The sequence below is a fragment of the Tachypleus tridentatus genome, chromosome 12 (assembly GCF_004210375.1).
Source record: "Tachypleus tridentatus isolate NWPU-2018 chromosome 12, ASM421037v1, whole genome shotgun sequence".
Taxonomy (NCBI): Eukaryota; Metazoa; Arthropoda; class Merostomata; order Xiphosura; family Limulidae; genus Tachypleus; species Tachypleus tridentatus.
Genome location: NC_134836.1, coordinates 62,667,574 through 62,688,950, shown reverse-complemented (window position 1 = coordinate 62,688,950; position 21,377 = coordinate 62,667,574).

Sequence of the window (21,377 nt, the reverse complement as noted above, 5' to 3'; positions counted from 1 at the left end):
CAGTACATGTTTAACATTTGTAATAACAGTTGCACAGTACATGTTTAACATTTGTCATAACAGTTGTACAGTACATGTTTAACATTTGTCATAACAGTTGTACAGTATATGTTTAACATTTGTCATAACAGTTGTACAGTATATGTTTAACATTTGTTATAACAGTTGTACAGTACATGTTTAACATTTGTCATAACAGTTGTACAGTACATGTTTAACATTTGTCATAACAGTTGTACAGTATATGTTTAACATTTGTCATAACAGTTGTACAGTATATGTTTAACATTTGTCATAACAGTTGTACAGTACATGTTTAACATTTGTTATAACAGTTGTACAGTACATGTTTAACATTTGTCATAACAGTTGTACAGTACATGTTTAACATTTGTCATAACAGTTGTACAGTACATGTTTAACATTTGTCATAACAGTTGTACAGTACATGTTTAACATTTGTCATAACAGTTGTACAGTATATGTTTAACATTTGTCATAACAGTTGTACAGTACATGTTTAACATTTGTCATAACAGTTGTACAGTACATGTTTAACATTTGTCATAACAGTTGTACAGTATATGTTTAACATTTGTCATAACAGTTGTACAGTACATGTTTAACATTTGTCATAACAGTTGTACAGTATATGTTTAACATTTGTCATAACAGTTGTACAGTACATGTTTAACATTTGTCATAACAGTTGTACAGTACATGTTTAACATTTGTCATAACAGTTGTACAGTACATGTTTAACATTTCTCATAACAGTTGTACAGTACATGTTTAACATTTGTCATAACAGTTGTACAGTACATGTTTAACATTTGTCATAACAGTTGTACAGTATATGTTTAACATTTGTCTTAACAGTTGTACAGTATATGTTTAACATTTGTCATAACAGTTGTACAGTAAATGTTTAACATTTGTCATAACAGTTGTACAGTAAATGTTTAACATTTGTCATAACAGTTCTACAGTACATGTTTGACATTTGTCATAACAGTTGTACAGTACATGTTTAACATTTGTCATAACAGTTGTACAGTACATGTTTAACATTTGTAATAACAGTTGCACAGTACATGTTTAACATTTGTCATAACTGTTGTACAGTACATGTTTAACATTTGTCATAACAGTTGTACAGTACATGTTTAACATTTGTCATAACAGTTGTACAGTACATGTTTAACATTTGTAATAACAGTTGCACAGTACATGTTTAACATTTGTCATAACTGTTGTACAGTACATGTTTAACATTTGTAATAACAGTTGCACAGTACATGTTTAACATTTGTCATAACAGTTGTATAGTATATGTTTAGCATTTGTTATAACAGTTGTATAGTATATGTTTAGCATTTGTTATAATAGTTGTACAGTAAATGTTTAGCATGTGTTATAACAGTTGTACAGTATATGTTTAACATGTGTTATAACAGTTGTACAGTACATGTTTAACATGTGTTATAACAGTTGTACAGTACATGTTTAGCGTGTGTTTATTTTTGACGTCATAGGTTTCGATTCAACTCCTCTCTCCACAGTTTCTACAGATATTTTTCACGACTTATTCTGGTTTTTCTATTCTACCTCCGTTATTGTTTCACAGATGTCGCTAGTTTATTGCGAATGTTTACAGTTTATTCCAGCGGTATCCAGACCTAAATCTATTTACGTTGGTACTTCTGGTATAAGTGTTTCCCGACAAATTTCTTCATACAGTAAAGAAACAAACAATATTTTATACGTATTACACTTACAAGGATTTGAGATTTCCGTTTTAAAACACTCCTTAACAAATGGTATTATCATGGGACATACATTTACAAGTTCTGTACGACGCGTTGGATAACATACTTCACCGGTGAAGACGACACTGATGTTAATTTGTTACTTTTCTCAATAATTATTTTTACTAATGTTTTGAGAGTGTTAATACAACTTTATTGAGAATTATCCGTTTGTAAAAAGGCTCGTAACAAAAGTAATAACTTCAAACGAAACTCGTGTTGCTATGACAAGGTATTAAAAATGAATAACATATCTTATATGCAAAAACGGCTCGTTTGGGTTGAGAAAACATTAGACACACAGTGTGGTTTTTATACTTAGGATGTTTTCCCTGTGCACTGAACATTCCATGTGTTCGAAAATAGCTGGGAGTAACATGAATATCTTCAAAATAAACTTAGAAAAAAATGTTTCAAATGTAAAAAGCACACACGGTAGTTTGATTTTGAATGCACCCTTCCTCCATGCAGAACATCAGTAAATATACGGACTCACAAGTTACAAGGTTTTGATTGTCCAACATGGCCTTTCTTTAAGTGAACGGACAGCCTCTTCTCTGAAACCATGTGGCCAGACCGTAGAAAGAAGAAACGGTCATATTGAACATGTAAAAATCGCATCCTTATACGTCACTGTAAAATGGCATTATGTAAATGTTTCCCAGGTTTCGTGTATTCCAATAAGGTTGCATCATCTCTTAATGAATCTTCTGTTTAAGAAAGTGTTGAAATGGGTTCAGTTAAGTACTAAACTTGTTTATATATAGTTAGCATGTTTTAAAGATGCTAAAGTTTCAGCTTAGGTTCCCGTATGCCCAGCGACTTAGTAATAAGTCTGCAGGTTAACGACTCTAAAGAACAAGATTCGATACCCGTTGGGGACAAAGAAGAGATAGTTGATATGGTAGCTGTGTGCTGTTTTGTTTGCGTTAGAGAAAGGCTACATTCACCTATCTGCTGTGTTCACTGCATTTTCGCATTGTATGTCCTGGCGGGAAGGGAAGTTTTGTATTTAACAACAATCAAACTTTGTTTTCTACGAAGTAAAAAGAGACAGACTGGCTTATGGTATGAATCGCCACCTTCTGTTAAAATGATCTAGTTTAACCAGCTTTCGAAACCCAACCAAGAACGTGATCCATTGTAAGACTTCACACCTTGATTGGTATGCAGAATATTGCTAGCTGTTGTGACAGAACTGCTATAAAGAAGGTTGGCCTGATCCGTAGACACTGAATTTCGAATAATTGGGCTTAATGTCGCAAAGTTTATAATCGATATGTGTTTTATTTCTAAACATTAGACTCTCTGAGGTCAATTAGAGTTTCAGACAGTAATAACTACAGGTTAACGCTGACATTTTACTGAAACGTGTATATACATTAAGCCGATGCATGTTTTTATTATCACTATGTAACTCTAGGTGGCTTCTTTTCTCTACCAGACGCCATGAATAACACAAGTTGTTTCCATCGCCCTCAATGTTGAAGTAATGTGTCATGCAAGCCACAATATCTTAACGAGAACAGACAGTAGAAAGAAAATAATCTTTTAAAGTTTGATTCAGAATTATCACATAGAATTTTATAACGAAATAGTATAAACTAACATCTGAATGTTTTCCTCTAGATAAAATGATTTTTTTGTGTGTATATGTGAACTCACTGTTTTTCTGGGAACAAACGCGAGTCGAAGCAATACGCTCGAGATATTTAAGTATTTTTTTCAGCCTGAGTGAAAAGCAACGTGTTAAGAATATTGTTCAGAACTTTCTTAAGTCGCTATTATTTAATTTTAAAACCGTCAGTCGGTTGTACGTGAATTATCATATATTCCTGGAAACTTTCAAAAAGAGAAAATTCATTTGATTCATTTCTCATAGAAAACATAGAATAAATTAATAATTCGATATTTTAATTTGAAAAACACTATGAAACTACCGAAACATAGTATTTTGTGGATGAAAGGTCTTCCAAAGCAAGGTCACTTTTGAGTCATTACATGGTGATCTTGATTTAAGATACAAGAATAGTTTTTAATATGTTCATGACATCTAGGACATTCCGTTAGATGAAACAACAAGTGCTCTTAAACATGCTCTTAACATCTCGGACATTCTGCAAGATGAAACAACATCAAGTGTTGTTAAACGTGCTCATGACATCTAGGACATTCCGCGAGATGAAATAATAGAAATTGTCCTTAAACTATTTCTTATTAGCCAAGCGTGTTAAGGCGTGCGACTCGTAATCTGAGGGTCGCGGGTTAGCATCCCCGTCGCGCCAAACATGCTCGCCCTTTCAGCCGTGGGGGCGTTATAATGTAACGGTCAATCCCACTATTCGTTGGTAAAAGAGTAGCCCAAGAGTTGGCGATGAGTGGTGATAACTATCTGCCTTCCCTCTAGTCTTACATTGCTAAATTAGGGACGGCTAGCACAGATAGTCCTCGAGTAGCTTTGTGCGAAATTCAAAAACAAAAAGTATTTCTTATAACTTTATTTGGTTGATGTCTGCTCAGTGATATCAGATTTACTAAACCATCAAAGACAGAAGTTACAGTGAAAAGAACAAGGTACCTTATTGTTGTTGTTCATCCTTCGTGAAAACTGTTATATTCTAAAGTTTTGGACGACATCAGCTGATATGACACCTTTTGTTTTGTTTCTCGCAGCAGTAACTATGATTTGCAAACATTCCACCCATATTTTATGGGAAAAGAAATATCGGTAGGATAATACATGTGGATATTGCTTTATAAATCTATTTTGATATTACGTACATTTATTTAAATAACATTTCAAAATCTCGTTAATCGAATGGTTATCTGATAATTCTAGTGTCATAATTTAATAACATTTCTAATCCCGTGTTTTTTTTTTATTATTTTTGTTTATATTTCTGGTTGATGTGCAGCCATATTCGATGCTCATTATGTAAATTTAAGTTTAGGAGTTAAGCCTTGTTTGTTTTTTGAGAAAGCAGTACGTAAACGTCTGTATAACAGTAGCTTTGATAATAAACAAACTGTATCACAGAATCTTAAGTGTAAGCACTATAAAGCGTGGTTCTACCTTACAGTACTGTAGTTTTATCAACCCAGAAAAAATCATAGAGAAATTCTGGTTCAAGGCACGACTGGAGCTATTGTATTTATCAATAACTATTATAAAACTTTCATAAGATCCCAGGACGGTATCGATCAGTGAGAATGATTTATGAGATTCATCAACGTTAACCTTTTCAGTATCTTCTATACTTCGATTTTTTATGATTCGTGGGTTCACGAGTAAAAAACTCATTTTCTGTCACAGTTTCTTCGAATCGAACGTAGGTTTTTTTTACGTTTTTTTAAAATATAAATAGTAATGTTCTAAGTCAGGGTAAGAACGTTTTATAAAATCAAATTTATTAGACAGTTTTTTTTTTCATTTTACTGTAAGTAAATAATATTTAAGGCAACATATTTGATATATTAAGTAAATATTTTAAAGTTATGAACATGCTAATATCAAATGAATATATCGTATAATAACGTACATTACACAAATTTAATTAGTATAATAACGTAAATCACATAGGGCCCGGCATGGCCAGGTGGTTAAAGCACTTGACTCGTAATTCGTGGGTTCGAATCCCCGTCACACCAAACATACTCGTATTTTTAGCCGTGTGGGCGTTATAATGTGACGATCAATCCCACTATCGTTGGTAAAAGAGAGGCCCAATAGTTGGCAGTGGGTGGTGATGACTACCTGCCTTCCCTCTAGTCTTACACTGGTAAATTAGAAACGGCTAGCGCAGATAGTCCTCGTGTAGCTTTACGCGAAATTAAAAAAAAAAAAAAACAGCAAACAAACAAATCACACAGAATAAAACTGGTTGTACGAAAACCACAATTCGCATTCAGTTATGACAGTAACAGTAAACATGGCAGAAAAACATTAGCTCATTGTTTATGGAACTTAAAACTTAACACATGAAAAAATCTTATTTTTGGAGAAGCAATACTAACAAACTGTGAGTGAACGTAAAGAAAAATATTTAATAATAGAGGAACTAGGACATATGTGCTAAATCTAGTGCTAACAAGGTTCCACACCCATTATCAGGTCTTATCAAGATGGTTGAGACATTACACAGATATTGTTGAAATATATTTGAGTGGTTCAGACACATTTTACGCTGTGAAATTATATAACAATAGTTTTCTATGTGAACTAAGCTGAGAAGACCTAGTGCACTTTTTATCAAATTTATGTGTCATTACAAACTAAGGATTAATCTTACAATAAACCGTATGAATATAAGTCATTACAAACTAGTATTAAACTAAGGATTAATCTTACAATAAACCGTATGAATATATCATTACAAACTAAGGATTAATCTTTCAATAAACCGTATGAATATGTCATTACAAACTAAGGATTAATCTTACAATAAACCGTATGAATATGTCATTACAAACTAAGGATTAATCTTACAATAAACCGTATGAATATATCATTACAAACTAAGGATTAATCTTTCAATAAACCGTATGAATATGTCATTACAAACTAAGGATTAATCTTTCAATAAACCGTATGAATATGTCATTACAAACTAAAGATTAATCTTTCAATAAACCGTATGAATATGTCATTACAAGCTAAGGATTAATCTTTCAATAAACCGTATGAATATGTCATTACAAACTAAGGATTAATCTTACAATAAACCGTATGAATATAAGTCATTACAAACTAGTATTAAACTAAGGATTAATCTTACAATAAACCGTATGAATATAAGTCATTACAAACTAAGGATTAATCTTTCAATAAACCGTATGAATATGTCATTACAAACTAAGGATTAATCTTACAATAAACCGTATGAATATAAGTCATTACAAACTAGTATTAAACTAAGGATTAATCTTACAATAAACCGTATGAATATAAGTCATTACAAACTAAGGATTAATCTTTGAATAAACCGTATGAATATGTCATTACAAACTAAGGATTAATCTTTCAATAAACCGTATGAATATGTCATTACAAACTAAGGATTAATCTTTCAATAAACCGTATGAATATGTCATTACAAACTAAGGATTAATCTTACAATAAACCGTATGAATATGTCATTACAAACTAGGGATTAATCTTTCAATAAACCGTATGAATATGTCATTACAAACTAAGGATTAATCTTACAATAAACCGTATGAATATGTCATTACAAACTAAGGATTAATCTTACAATAAACCGTATGAATATGTCATTACAAACTAAGGATTAATCTTACAATAAACTGTATGAATATAAGTCATTACAAACTAAGGATTAATCTTTCAATAAACCGTATGAATATAAGTCATTACAAACTAGTATTAAACTAAGGATTAATCTTACAATAAACCGTACGAATATAAGTCATTACAAACTAGTATTAAACTAAGGATTAATCTTACAATAAACCGTACGAATATAAGTCATTACAAACTAGTATTAAACTAAGGATTAATCTTACAATAAACCGTACGAATATAAGTCATTACAAACTAAGGATTAATCTTTCAATAAACCGTATGAATATAAGTCATTACAAACTAGTATTAAACTAAGGATTAATCTAACAATAAACCATATGAATATAAGTCATTACAAACCAGTATTAAACTATGGATTAATCTTAGATAAAACAGAGGCAATTTTATGTTCTAAAACTATTAGGAATTAAGAAAATAAAAAAATTGAACATTTTCAAACTTTCGATCGTCATTGGTCTTAGAATAATGGATTTCCCGCGTCTCTATATAAAGTTAAAACGAACACCTAAAGTAACCAATTTTTCAAAAAAGGAACACGTGCTTTCGGGTGATTAATATCGTTCACAATAAAACAATTCATTTCAGATATTAATTGTTTGTTGTTTAATTTCACATAAAGCTACACAAGAGATATCTGCGCCAGCGGTTCCTAATTTAGCAGTGTAAGAATAGAGGGAAAGCAGCTAGTCGTCACCACCCACCGCCAACGGCTGCTTTTTAACCAATGAACAGCAGAATCGGCCATCACATTATAACGCCCACATAGCTTAAAGGGCGAGCGTATTTGATTTGACGGGGATTCGAACCCGCGATCCTAAGATTACGAGTCGAGTGCCTTAACCACTTGGCCATAACGAGGCCTCACACTTACGAGCATATCTTAATTTTCGGTAGTATTTTACCTCTTGTGCTATTTTTCAGTGCCTAACAAGGAAAGTACAACTACTGAGTAGGGCAAAATTGTAATGGATATTAATAAATATTGTTTTTGTTCTGCAGAATGTGCACGTTAATATGTCAGATTTTATTCTCAGTTCCTGGAGTTGAGAACCTATGTAACAATTAGGATTAGAGATAGTTTGTGTATCGATAAACGTCGTACCTTCTCTGAGACCTGCCCCACAGTGGAAAGTTTGGTTTGATTTAAATCTCACTAAAACTACGCGAGGCTTATTCGTGTTAGTCACCCCTAATATAACAGTATAGACAAGAGAGAAAACTGTGTGAGTCAACACCACCCACCTCCAACCCTCGGGTAATTCTTTTACAAACAACTGTTGGAATTAACCGTCACTTTTCACGTACCCATGGCTAAAAGAACGAGCGTGTTTGCTGAAAAGGATTCGAACCCACGAATCTCAGATTACGGATCGATCGTTTTAACCTCCAGATTATCCTTGTCTGAAGGATTCTAAACATAAAGCTCGGCTTTTGATACTAGTTAACTTCAGAGAGACAACAACTCTGATGTTCATTTCCAACATAAATAACAAAATATGAGTGATATCATGTGTTGCTTTTCACATTTACGCATACATCCGTTTCATTAGTTAAATGCTACGCGTTTCTTACATATGTTTCAACAATACCGTTCGACGTTTTTCTCGTTAGCTTTAATCCAGTCATCGCTCTAGGTAATTGTTTTATTGAAATTCGGATAAAATAATGCAAAAATATCTTTCAAAACGGATCAACAAACCATATTCGAAAACCAATTGTGCTAAGGTTTAGTCAAGTCGCTAGAAAGATTACAAGAGACGTTTATAAATCTTAATTTCATTACCATTTGAACAAGTTGTAATAATACCAAACAAACTTCTTTGTCGGTTGTTGTTGTTTCCACCTTTCTCTACTTTAACATGTTAAAATATCGTTTTGAAGTCCTTTCAGTTAAGATATTTTTATTCTGAAAACTAAGCGAAAGTCTACATTTTTATGAATCATTAAACACGAAACCGTTTCACTGGGAACAATCACTTATACTAGTAGCTCAACAATGAAGACGATTGCGTAAAGCACATTGTATTAAACAATGTAAACAATGAAATAAAGAATAATAAAGACTCCACATGATACCTGGACGTAATTATAGAAGTACAAACTTACGTAAAACGTATTTAATGTCTATAAGTGTAAACAAATGTGATTGAAGACAAGTTTCCCCAGGGCATTCGATTCGTAATCCGGGGATCGCGGTTTTGAATCTCCATCACACCAAACATGCTCGCCCTGTCACCGGCGGGTTGTTATTATGTTACGATCAATCCCACTATTAGTTGGTAAAAGAGTAGCCCAAGAGTTGGCGGTGGGTGGTGATGACTAGCTGCTTTCCCTCTAGTTTTACACTGCTAAGTTGGGAACAGCTAACTCAGATAGCCCTTGCGTAGCTGTGCGCGAAATTCAAAACATACACACATGTTACCTTCATAAATAATATTTATATGACACAACTTTCCTTAATTCCCGCAGGTTTTAGAAAACAAACGAAACTAGGTAGTATCTATAGCCTACTAAAACAAGAAAAGGTTTAGGTTTTGTTTTTGTTTTCTTAAACTTGACGAATGTATTTTGTGGATTAATCATCACGTGTCCGGGACATTTCTTTGACATACGTAGTTGCCACAGGCCATGCATTGGATAAAATAAATTACGCACTCCCACTTACATATAAATAGTCTCTTAATATGAATCTAGAGTTCATTTGAGTTTAATTTGTGAAAAATTTTCAAGTAACTAAAAATAACGCGTACCTGACGCCCTCTTGTTGTTGTTGACTTAATTAATATCCATTTGGGGTTTTATGTTGAAGATAAGTTGTGATTTTACCTATGACAAACTAGTAGATAGAAATGGTAAATATATTAAAACATCACTTAATTGGGATTTTATCTTGGGCAAACTAGCGGGGAGAGATGGTAAAGATATTAAAGTGTCATTGGTTGAGATTATATCCCGGGCAAACTAGTAGAGAAGGATGTTAAAGATAATAAAATATCACTTAGTTGGGGGCGCTTGGAGTAGGAAGGCTCAGTTTCGTTCTAGTTGGAGTGCCTGTTTTCTTCTGAGAAATCTAACAGGCAAACTGAAAGACATATTATGTTAAGTCTAGCTTTACAAGAGAGAAAAATAGTACAATATTTGAGAAAGAGCCCGCCATGGCCAGGCGCCGGGTTCATTACTCGTAACCTAGGGGTAGTAGGTTCGAATCCTCGTCACACCAAACATGGTCGCGCCTTCAGCCGTGGGGGCGTTGTAATATTTTGGTCAATCCTATTATTCCTTGGTAAAAAGACTAGCTGATGGTGGTTGGTGATGACTAGTTACCTTCTCTCTAGTCTTATACCAGCGCACATAGTCATCGTGTAGCTTTAAGCGAAATTCAAAAACAAACAAACAACACAAATATTTACAAACTCTAACTTGAGCTGCGAAAACATTCGTTCAGTGCTAAGTTAGGAGAGCTAGAGCAGATAGGCCTCGTGTAGTTTTGCGCGAAATTAAAACAAACAAAGTTCTTATGAGTTGGAATCGCTGTGTGTTATGATTGATAAATAGATTAAGTTTCCTCCTTAAGGTAAAACACTCACTACTTTCAGACCGTAACAAGTGTTTAGTGAAGTATATAAAAGGTTTTGTAGCCTTTCTTAAAGCTCGTTTTCGAGGACAACTACACAAACAAATAACATCAATATAAAATGTTTAGTTTTTGTATATTTTATGAAATGTGGACCATTAGGATTCTTTATTACAGAGTTTCAGTTCTTATCACGTAACAACATTCAGAGTTAAACATTTTCCCTGTAACAATGTCCACGTACAGTTGATAAGTTGCAATAACAATAAAACAAATGTAAACTGGTATGGTGATCCTATTTTATGTCTTGACGGATCTACTGTTACTCTTATTAACTTGTATTGAGAGCAAAATAGATTCAAACATTCGATTAGTTTTCCAAAGTCACAACTTCATCTCCTCTTAAACAGCGGGCTTTATTTAGCATTACTTAGGTTTAGGTGTATTGATGATGCCTTGTTTTATGTACGAAGCTGATAAGAAAATCTGCCACAGTTTTAATTTAACCACCGTCCATATGGAAGGCAGACAGTGAACAGCACCTTATCACCTGCCACCCAAACTAAGGGATTGACTTTTACTCTTATAACGCATCCGTATGTTAAAATGAGGGAAATATTCGTGGTTTTAGGCGTTTTCCAAATCGGCATTCTAGTTTCGATATTCAGATCTTTGTCACAGGGCCACATCCTATTGAAATTTTGAGCAACGTAATATAAATTAACAAGGCGAGAAACATCGACAATATAAATTAAGTATAATAGTCGACTAACCAAATATAAGCTGGGAGAAATTTTATGGAAAATAAAATAAATCTGTCACTTATAAAAAAGCATGAAGTCTCTTGGAGTACTAAATAATGAATTCAGTAGGCCTAAAGTAATACGTTGCTCAATATATATATATAAAATAAATCAGTAAAGTTCGTAGGAAACACATGAAAAAAACAGCAGCTCAAGCAATAAAGATACAAAAAACTGTTCGATAAGTACATGACAAACGGAGGCTGGGTCGTATCAAAACTAGTATAAATAATCGATAGCTACTAATTTTGTTTTGTTTTGAAATTCGCACAAAGCTACTCGAGAGCTATCTGTGCTAGCCGTCCCTAATTTAGCAGTGTAAGACTAGAGGGAAGGAAGCTAGTCATCACCACTCACCGCCAACTCTAGGGTTACTCTTTTACCAACAAATAGTGGTATTGACCGTCACATTATAACGCCCCCATGGCTGAAAAGGCGAGCATGTTTGGCGCGACGGCGATGTGAACCAGCGACCTTCAGATTACAAGTCGCACGCCTTAACGCGCTTGGCCATGCCTGGCCCAGCTACTAATTTAAAGAATGAAATGAGCCCTGGCCCCTCACATTGTAAAAAAATATATCCTACCGATATCACTCGCAAAAAGTATCATTAAAATATTTTAACACGATATCGATGAGAAAGAAAATGATAAAGATAGATACATATATGGAAAACAAACATACTGTTCGATAAAGATAGATACATATATGGAAAACAAACATACTGTTCGATAAAGATAGATACATATATGGAAAACAAACATACTGTTCGATAAAGATAGATACATATATGGAAAACAAACATACTGTTCGATAAAGATAGATACATATATAGAAAACAAACATACTGTTCTCTGCAAGGGAAATACTATAAATAGAAATTATTTCACAAAAAATATTTGACTTAACAATAGTTTGAGGTTTTAAATTTATTTAAGGCCTTGGGTTGCCGTTTTTACCTAATTTGGAAGATATTTATTCTTTAAAATTATTATATTTACATTGAAAATGATATAAGTATAAAATAAAAATTATTTATAATTTTGCGAACGACTATCTATCTGCAGCGTGTTAGTTTTAAAAACGACACCTATACGAACTAAATGGCAGACTCACGTGACAGAGAAACCTCGAGATTTGCAGTAGTAATCTATTCGTCGTTATTAGAAAGATCAGTTTTAGAGGTTCAAGTGTTTGAAATGAATTTTATTAAAAACGTAAGTATAGGATGTTTATTAAGAGGGAGAGATTTTTTGAAAATTAGTGTAAAAACTTATCGTATTTCCTGACGTCGAAGACGCTATTTATTTATTTATTTATTTATTTCCCCCAAAAAGTCTAACAAAGAGAGGCGTAGCTGGGATTTTCAGCGCCCGGGGATAAAGTCAATTTTCGCGCCCCCTCGTGACAAAATGTAAGCTATAAGGGGGTCCGTCATGCTTTCCCGGAAATTTATGAGTTTTATAACATGAACACCCGCATTTCGTGGCGTATTTTTAGGGTATGAAGGAGATAAAAAAAGTGAAACAATTGAGACAACAATAGTATTTTGAAGATGTAATTGAATAACAGAGAAGGACAGAATGAGAAAGAAGAATACATATAAAAAATTAATGTAGAATTATTTTATACTAAAATAATAGTCAAATATAACATTGCGAACACTTAAAACATTACTTTGGATACAGTAACCTGAAAAGTTAACATAAAGTAAAAGAAACAGTTTGATATAATGTTTTGGATGTAATTCTGTAACTTCAAAGAGAAATTCTTCTTGCCTTTGCTGCTGCAAATTTATCGATTAGTTCCTCAAAATGTATGATGTCGGTGACCTCTCGCTCCACACTCAGCAAAGCCAAGGCTGACAATCTTTCCTGTCCCATGGATGATCTCAGGTAAGACAGGATAAGTTTTAACTTACTAAAGACCTTTCACAACTGGCAATAGATGTTGCAACAGTTAGTAAGATCTGCAGACTAACTCTCAGATTTGAAAATACGTCATTCCCATACTGCACAATGAAGCGAATCAGGCCCTCTGGTGTCGAAAGCTTAACATCAGCCCTTGTCTTGAATAACATTCGGCAGTCCATTATTTCACTGAACATCTCCAAGCCATCCAAGTCTGTATCGTAAGAGCTTTCCATAAAAATGCATCTCTGTTTAAAGCTATTCTCATTAGTTGTGGACATCAGTTCCTTTATGCCTAAAAGAAAGCCAAAACTAGAGTCCAGTTTCTTCAAGCTGATGAATCTGTCTCCATTTCTGTGTGTATTTTGTCAATCATACTTTTCATCAGTCATAGCATTTCATTTTCTGCTGTGAGTCCTACATCCTCTGCTGTTTCTCCGGGTATTTTTTTCTTCTTTCTTTGCCGTCTCTCAATTTGGACATCACAAAAACTGCACAGTTCCTTTGCTTCTTTAAGAGAATTTTTGTATATGGCTTCACTATTTTCTAGGAAATACCCGTGTAAAGCCTGAATATCTTCAGCAGCATTATGGAAATTCATAGTGTGATCCTCAAGCCTTTTCTGAACCCGGTCAATCTTGGCAAGTACAGTATTCCAGAACCAAAAAACCAAAAACTCAAATGTTAGAATCCGATGTAACAACTGAACTGCATCACTTCTTGTATCTGAATTTTCCTCCTAATGATACGAAATATTTTCCACTAGTTCTACCAATTGTTTTAGTTGATCATGTATCGGTTTAACAACTTCTATTCTGGTACCCTAACGAGTTTCTGGCTCTGACTTCACTGATACGCCAAGAGCAGTTTTCAATCTCTCCCATCGAAGAGTTGACCGCGAAAAATAAACATAGATAGCTTGCACAGTACTGAAAAATGTCACGCCTGCTACCTCATGACTAACAGCATGAACCCCAACTATATTAAGTGTGTGGTTATCACAGTTAACAAATGTAGCCTTTGAGTTGAGTGCAGCAAGTCATTGTTGCACTCCTTATTTGTGGCCAGACATTACAGATGCATTGTCGTAACACTGTGATCAAGTCTTTGAAAGGTAATTTATCCTTCTCAAGTTGTCGCAATATTATGTCTGAAATACTTTTTTTATGGGCTTGAATGAATCCTAAGAAAGACTCCTTCACAAGTACAGTTTATTCCTCGAAGTTTATATCTACATATCTAATGGTCTCCGACATTTATTCTTGGTGAACAGCGTCAGGAGTTTATTCAAACATTATTCCACAGTATTTGGCTCTTTGGATATAACACACACAAGTGTTTCTCTAATTGTAAATGCTAAAAGCTGGATGAACTCACTCTGTATTTCTGGTGATAAGTACGTAGTTGATCCTGGATTTTGCTGCCCATACAAAAGGTGACCCTTCATGACTGGATCGAACTCTACAAGAAGTTCTATAAAATTTCCAGTGTTTCTGTGACTCTCCCCTTTTCAGTTTCAGTGGTACTTTCTCTGTGGCCTCTTAGGGCCACAAATTTTGTTCGGCTAATTATTTTATGCAACATAACTCCCTCTTAAGTACTTGTCGACATTTTTCCTTCTCTTTAGTAATTTGATTTTGAAGCTGTGCATCTATTAAACCTTCTTTTTTTATCAGCCTCCTTTCGATTTCCTTCCATGTTGTGAAATAATCCCGATGTCTTTGGGAATTCTCATGTGCAGTAATTCTTTTCTGTTTTCTTCAGTTTTCAGTTTCCAGAGAAGAACAGTTACGAAAAAGCAGACAAAAACAAAATACTGCCCCCTACACATGGGAATACACCAACCAAGATCGATTCACCTTCTTTTCCTAATTGTTTTGTAAACCAATGCTGAAATCAATTATCTATTATTTGTTGTGCAGAAGGCCCAGCACTATTCTGAAAATAAGTCGACCCTCTCTCCACTGTGAGAAGTACATCTGACACGACTGCTTTTCCTGATGCTTTGTCAAACTTCATGTATCCAAAGTCTTAATGGTGAACCACATCAGCTATAATTTTAGTACATTTTGGATTATCTTGTTGAACTGGTAAATCATCATCGAAATCTTCTTCAGAATTTGATGAACCTTGGAATTCCATTTTATCTAAATATGGCTGTTTTGAATCGGTTTTACTGCTGTACTTCTAAGTCTTCTTGTTCAAGTTTTTTCGTAGAGTCATGTGATGTGTGTCTCGTTACATCCTCTACTGATTTTGATGTCGATGATGCAGAATCTTCTCCTCTTTTCAGAAATGCTGTCAGGATTTTGCTTCACTTCGCACATCCTTCATCTTGGGTCTTCTTTTGTTTTCTTCCTTCTGACCCACTTAATTTTCTCTGTTGTGCTCGGTTCATTTTATTGAGTATCTGTAAAAAAAAAATAGAAATATAGAATTAATAACTGATCATGTTGGAACTGAATTATTGTTTATATTATAAATATTCGAACTTGTATAATTTGAAATTTTTCCCTTACATTAACATACAAATAGACGAACTTACATTTCATAATGAAACCGGAAATGACCAGTGACATTTTATACTTTTGAGATATGACTATAGACCTCTTGGAGTAACATTATGGGCGAAACATTCCCCTACTGTGCCTGGATATTTGAATTATGGAACCACCAAACGCCACGCACCCCCCCTCAACCCCGAAACCATTCATGTCAGTCTAGAAACTCAGAACTTCCCGCACACCCGCTCTAAACCCCACCTCCCCCATCTCGAAACGCGTAACTCTATCCCCGCACCTCAAGACATAAACATGTCGCACTCACGGCCCTCTTGAGGTGTGAGTAATTTTATGGAAGCCGAGTAATTACTTACTTTAATGTTATGTAATCCAGAAGCCTGAACCGTTTGGTTATTCGGATATTCTTTACCGTTGTCGTACCAATAAAACCCTGGGAAGCTTTTTTAAGAACTGCAAATATAGTATTTGCTAAAATCAGGATTTCGTAATTTCTTATCTGCTGTATAAGAAATTATGATATTATATTATAAAGAATCATGTTTCCCGGCACATCGCTGTACTGTTACGCACTTCTCTGCTTTTAATTCCATGAGTAATAGAATAGTTATTGACGAAAGAGTTTACGCTTTCGCTTTGGTCCGAAGTTGGGTGGGATAAAGCTAGCTATGACGCTAGGGTAAAGCTAGGGCGAACAGCGTGAGTAGATCAAACGAATGATCAATAGTTAATTGATTATGGTATAACGTGACTAAATCACAACCAAGTTGTGGCAAAACATGACGTTGCAACTCCCATATATGGGACATTGGGCATTAATTGGTTAAGAAAGGAAAACATTTCATTCTGAAATTCATTCCTAATTATGTAACATCAGTTTGGCGCCCCCACCTCATCCCCGATGCTGCGCCCGGGGACAGATGTCCCCCTTGCCCTCCCCTAGCTACGCCACTGCCAACAAATTTACTCTGCGTCTTCATAGACCGAAACCTAGGCCTAGCCAGTCATCCAAGCCCCTCTCTGTGACCCAGAATAAAATGTATAAGTTATTTAGTATTAAATTACAAATAAATAAATAAGAACAGGTCACCGTACATATGATGCTGTAATACCGACACTCTTTCTAACTCTCAGGCTTAGAATAACGTTACTACTGGTAGTAATACAGATATTCCAGTGGTAATATAAGGTATACACTTTCAAAAGGTAGGTATGATAAACATATAACTAACAAAACACAAGTAGGCAAGAGGACTCGTGTACTGTAAGTCACTAAATAATCGAAACGTCTTGGTAAAACTGATGGAAGTGCTGAGACCTGGTTCTCATGTTTATCTTTTTATACAAAGTCTGGATAATCAGAATGGGTGCGTCTGCGACGACATGAAATACGGTAATTATTTTTATACAAAGTCTGGCTAATCAGAATGGGGGTGCGTTTACGACGACATGAAATACGGTAATTAAAATAGCTATAATATTCCCTACCATTTATTCCCCTCTGATTGCTTGTTTGTAGTTAATCACAGAGCTACGTAATGGATTATCTGTGCTATGCTCACCACGAATATTGAAACCCGGTTTCTAGCGTTGTAAGTTCTGAGACATACTATGACATTAAGTGGGCTTTTTGAGACATACTATGTCATTAGGTGGGCTTTCTGAGACATACTATGTCATTAGGTGGGCTTTTTGAGACATGCTATGTCATTAGGTGGGATTTTTGAGACATGGTATGTCATTAAGTGGGCTTTTTGAGACATGCTATGTCATTAGCTGGGCTTTTTGAGACATATTATGTCATTAGGTGGGCTTTTTGAGACATATTATGTCATTAAGTGGGCTTTTTGAGACATGCTATGTCATTAAGCGGGCTTTATTGTTTCTTTTTTTTTATTAACATTGGAAGATGATTCGTAAATGTTTTCATTAAAGCTACGTGTGGATGTATGTTTTATTGAACTTCAATTACGTAAGTTGTAACAGAAATTGGTTTGATTCTGTTGAGATAATGATAAAGAAACAGATTTATATATAATTGCACCAATTACTACGTTTAATGATAACTAAGGTCATGTAATATCTTGATTTCTAAACACAAAGTCACACAATGTGCCCACCATGAATATTGAAACCTAATTTTTAACATTAAAATCTTTATCGCTGAACCACGTGTCATGCTGATATATATTTATAATAGTTGTAAGCTGTTTTTGTTTAATTGGTTTTAACACACATTACTGATGGATATGATGCATTAGATAAATGTTTAACTCTTAACATTACTAGTATATAATAGTGGCCAATATATATATATACATAGTTTTAGAAGTGTTATTTAAAAATAATATTATTATTGTTCCCATTGTCTTATTGTTTAAGAAATATGTACCAAGTGTAGTTTAGAAGCTTTGTCAAAACTCCGACTTTATCTAGTAATGACAACAGTACAGAAATAAGCAGAAAATAAAGGGTGGTGGAAGATATGAAACACCCTATAATATCATATTCAGTATTTTTAATTTTTCATTGTTATCAGCGTATGAGTGTGTGTTACCTAAGTTTAAAATGTTTATTATCTCTGATATGAAACGTTCTTTGACGTTAAATCAATGGATGTTTCTCCCCCTATACCGTGCTAACAGAAATCAAGTTGATTGGTTCTATCAATCAAAAAAGCTTTGTATTTGATTAAAACATATACGGGATCAGTCACTGGCTTTTAAAACATAACTGGAAAATAGCCTTAAGACATTTAGCAACATAGAGGATTTTCCACTATACTCAAAATCACTACTTGATTTCTGGAACAGATTATAAAATGTCGAAAATAATCCAATTATTTTAAGTTTATAAACTTTTTGAAATGAAATAATTGGTTATAAAAGTTCAACTGACTTTCACATAAGATTATACATATTTTTTTTTAATTTCTCAACAGATTTGTGGAATATAACGTTTACAAACGTACTTTAAGTAAGCTTAATAAACTCATTTATTCTTTGGGAGATTTGAAGCTGCAGAATTCTGTTACCGTATGAAAAATACTGGAAAATTAATAACATTGATTATTTGTGTCTACAAATAAACATACACTTCGACTATCAGGCCTACAAGTGAAAATTTGTACAATGTACAATGGTACACAATGAATATCTGTACTCTGTCCACTGCGGATAGCGAATCCAGGATTTTAACGTTTATTTAGGCAAACTTGCAGTAATATATGCACCAAGCAGTAAAACCCACACTTAGACACCTGTAAAGCCCTTTCAGCCGTATGGGCGTTATAATGTAACAGTTAATCCCACTATTTTTGGTTAAAGAGTAGCCCAAGAGTTGGCGGTGGGTGGTGATGACTAGCTGTCTTCCCTTTAGTTTTACATTGCTAAATTAGGGACGGATAGCGCAGATAGCCCTCGTGTAGCTTTGCACGAAATTCAAAACAAAATAACAAAACACGCGAGAAACTCTACTGTTCAGCATGTTCTATTACCAGTTTAATCGGTTTGTTTGTTGTTAAGCAAAAAAAAAAACATGCAATGGGCTATTTGTGATTTGCCCACCACCGATATTGAAACCTTATTTAAAGCCTTAAGACACCCTGAGATTTACAGATAAGCCAATAGGAGACAGTCTAAGTGGTCTTATGAAAAGACGATATAGTTTAATTACGCTATGAAATATTAATAGGGTTATAATATTTCTATATGCATTATGTCCGCCTAGTACAGCGATAAATCTACGGATTTACAACCTTCAAGTAAGGGGTTGGATTCCTCTCGGTGAGCTCAGCTCGATGTGGCTTTGCTATTAGGAAATATATTCTATATATGCTTTGAAAAGAATTTATAACATTTGATATATATATATATATAAGTATTTGTTGTTTATTCAGATTTTAAGAAGAATAAATCAAAAGTTGAAACTGTCCATTTTCTTACCGTCGGTAGTATTTTAAGCCGATTTTCATGAAGTTCCGACAGTTGTTCAAGTTGAAATATAGCAAAAGGAAATAATTTAAGAAATTTGATTTCTTAAAGTTCATGAAACAATAAAACGATGTGACAACGAATCAAGAATGATAACGTTTCAACGTTCTTCATCAAAACTACTAAACATTTGAAACTCCCATATTTTTATTTATTCTACTACGCATTTACATTAAAATATTGATGTTTGTTTGTTCTATAAAATTGCTGTAATTTCAGTAATTTTGTTTTACCATTCTTAATAGGATCTCTAACTTGCACTGTGCATCATGATATATATGTGATAAATGTATTGGAAAAATAAAATTACCTTTCAAAATAATCGCCATTGCCAGGTGTTAAGGCGAACGACTCACCAAACTCCGTCGCACCAAACATGTTCACCCTTTCAGCCGTGGGGGCGTTATAATGTGACGGTCAATCCCATTATTTGTTTGTTAAAGAGTAGCCAAGGAGTTGGCGGTGAGTAGCGATGACTAGCTTCCTTCCCTCTAGTCTTAAACTGCTAAATTAGAGACAGCTAGCGCAGATATCCCTCGTATAGCTTTGCGCGAAATTCAAAACAAACAAACCATCGGAAATCGCATATATGGTTTAGGTAACTTGCAACTTGTTCAGGCAGCTTGACTCGCAATCTGAGGATCGTGCATTTGTAGTTCCGTTACCAACCATGATCCTTTCAGTCGTTGGGACGTAATAACGTCCCGGTTAATCCCAATATTCGTTGGTAAAAAGCAGAAAAAGAGTTGGCTGTGGGTAGTAGCGGCTAGCTACCTTCCCTTTAGTCAATCATCTCTACGTTAGGGATGGACAGCTGGTACAAGTACCTCTCACGTAGCTCAACAATCCACAACTTATACTTGAAAGATTTTATTATGAAACCTTATAATTACAGAATTGAGGAAGAACAAGAGAAACATATGTTTAAAAAGTTGATAAACTATTAAAAACTAGACCGACTGGAAACTTTATAAATAAATAGATGTTTACAAACAAATCCAGAAATGTTTTAATTGACAAACTTTAGGTCACTTCCGGTTCTGCTACAAACCATCTCAGTCTGTTCCTGATGGTGTCTTTACTGGTGAAACTGTGGTCGTAACCAATGAAGTACGTATGAAAGATTCTTGTTGTCAATTGTGCAGACTCGACAAGTTTATGTGCTGGCCAAGGTTACAGTTGTCTCATTCCTTGTCTATATAGAGATGGTGAAACATTAAATGTATTTGGTTACAAAAAACAACATATTTTGTTCTCTAGAATAAAAATAGTTTACGTCAATTCTTGTAACCGTTGAAACTCTCTCTTAGCAAACTGAAGTTTAACACTTTGATGACTGAATAGTTGACCCTTATTTTAAGAATTGAGAGTTCCAACCACCAGGTTTCGCCAGACCAATCTTACCAATCAACCAACGTTGAACTCTTTTCTTAGAGTAGGAGTATAGG